Genomic DNA, 2,662 nt, shown 5'->3' on the forward strand with positions numbered 1-2,662 from the left:
ATCTGAAAGGAAATCTGCAAATTATTTTAGGAAATCTGTATATGGCCCTAGTGGTCTATACAGTAGCCAGAGCAAGAGTTAGGAGAGATCTCTTTTGCATATCTGACAGTGTAATATTAAGCAGAAGTATTTCGAATGAGTTGTTGTAATACCATAACATGAAAGCGTCGCTTTTCTATCGTGAATGTGCCGAATCTGCTGATGTTATTACAACCGCTAATGATAGAGAAGGGTAGGGGGAGGCCGGGGGAGAGCTGAGCTCTCGTGCCTCCGTTGGTAAAAAAATGAGCCAATCACCATCGATTGTTCACTTTCAGCGCTGAGGACTGTTGAGAAAAGAAATCTCGTAGGGGAGGCTAGCCTCCCTTCTGATATCAACCAATCATCATAGAGACGTAAATTACGTGATATTAGTTTGAACGTCTGCCGCTGCGCTGATAATGTACCAAGTACTTATGAGTAGCGATATTGAATATTTGATTGCCAACAGATTTACCAAGCTGTCATTCAAACAGTATATATACAAATTTAAAAAAGGGAAAACGGTCTAAACTGGATATAGGCTACTGCAGTCGGCTTAATTAAATGGCGCAACAGGCATCTCTCTTTTAACACAGACTTTTAAGAAGGGATGGATCTTTGCTTCAAGTGATAGACCAGGCCGCCACGACCAGTCTGACAGGGCTCATGCTTATAACAGTAGCTTGGTGGAGTAGACTCATTTAGACCAATATAATCAATTGGTTTGAGCCAGGTTTCAGTCAAGCAGAGTACATCAAAACTATTATCTGTGATCATTTCATTTACAATAACTGCTTTGGGTGCGAGTGATCTAATGTTTAGGAGCCCAAACTTTAAAAAATTGTTTTTGTTCATTTATTTTGCATTTTCTGCTTTAATCGCCATCAGATTTTTTCTAGAGCCTGCATTAAATTTATATTTTGACCTCGCTATTCGGGGAACAGACACAGTCTTTATAGATTGGACAGCGCAAGTACTTCTACCCTTTGACGCGTACGGTCACACCGGTGTGATCAGTCTTGGCTGGTCCCTGAAGCGTATGATCACACCGGTGTGATTAGAACGTTCAGTGCGTCACGTGGTCAACTGCTGAATTCAAATCTGCTTACGCGCTTTGGCTGGCGCGGAGCCAGATCGGACGCGCTGAGCGCTTGTCATTTTATCACAAATATTCAGTGTTTTCAACCATATATACTTTAACGTGTTTCAGGAGAAAAGGATGAATTGCGTTTTGTAAATCCCACAGCTCGGATTCAGCACAAACTAACATGGCGGCGCCCATCACACGCTATAGATCAACTAACACGGTCATTATAAAAGTGTTTAAACTACCAAATACATTTTACTTGCACATATTTCAGAATCGGAATATCAGATAATTCATAATATAGCGAGCATGTTTGTGAATATTTTGAATAAAAAAGGAAAAACTAAATAAAAGCGATCCATGTGTCATACAGCGCTATTGTGGCTGCGTTGTGTCACATGACAAGCATGACGCGTCGCCATGGAAACAATAAGGCGATACGTTCTAAAATAACGGTCGCCTAAAAAAACTTACACTGGGGGCTCAGCTAGAATATTTAAAATTCACATGCGAAAGGGTTAAATGGGTAGAACAAAAGCCATCATAGCAGTTATTTGAGAATTGGCTTACTAGTCATATGGAGCGTAACGTCTATTAAGGTGCGTTCGACTTCATGCGGCTCTGCGCAGACCGTTCGGCGGCTGATTTGAAGCAGTGCATGCCGGTTCGAAATTTTGTCTGACTTGAACCGGCACCGATGCCACACTGTCACGTGTGACATCAAAGTACCGCAATAGCGTTTCGAGAGCAGCCGGCTGACTCAGCTGGCGCAGCTTTTTCAGAGCGACTGCAGGAGCACTGATGACGACACAGTTGTTTCACGATTGGCCAGATTCTAACATCTTCAATTCCAATACTGCTCACAAATCTGTGTTTTTAGAAAAATAAAAGCTTTTTTACTGCAATCGCAATGTTATATTGAGTCACGTTTATCAAAAAAATCACTGATAAAAGCATATACCCCCAGTTTATTGGTATTTAAATAGTATATGTTTATGTTGAATTTTATTCTTGAACAGATGGCGCTGTATCAAGCAGTATATAAAAAGTGTTTCTGTTGCTCATGAAAACGTTTCTGAAACGTCTGTATATTTGACAAATAGTGCAAGTTATTCACTTCATCTGTGATAGAGTATGCTAACACCACGAGAGCGTCACTACCGGGAGCAGAAAGTGTCTGACTTGACGTCTCTGCTTTTAATTCCGCCCCTGACTACAAGCGGCTACTCTTGCCGATCGGTCTGCACAGCGCTGCATGAAGTCGAACACACCTTTAGGCTGCATCCGAAAACTCTAAAATGCTGCCTTAGGAGGCAGCATTCCAAGGCAGGAAGGCATCAAGGCACGTCTGAATCCAAATTCTGCTTTACTTCCTGTTAGAGACCTGCACTCCCGCGGGAGTACCGCGGGATCCGCGGGACCCAACGCAACAAGGTGCGGTGCAGGACAACTCTTGATGGGCGAGTGCGGGTGCAGGCGGGAAGAGACCTGTGTGTGCGGGATGCAGGAGAATAAAATGATTCGCGGGACTCCTGCAAAATAGAAATGATCAGA

Source organism: Sinocyclocheilus rhinocerous, unplaced genomic scaffold (assembly GCF_001515625.1).
Source record: "Sinocyclocheilus rhinocerous isolate Xijiao unplaced genomic scaffold, SAMN03320098_v1.1 scaffold2008, whole genome shotgun sequence".
Taxonomy (NCBI): Eukaryota; Metazoa; Chordata; class Actinopteri; order Cypriniformes; family Cyprinidae; genus Sinocyclocheilus; species Sinocyclocheilus rhinocerous.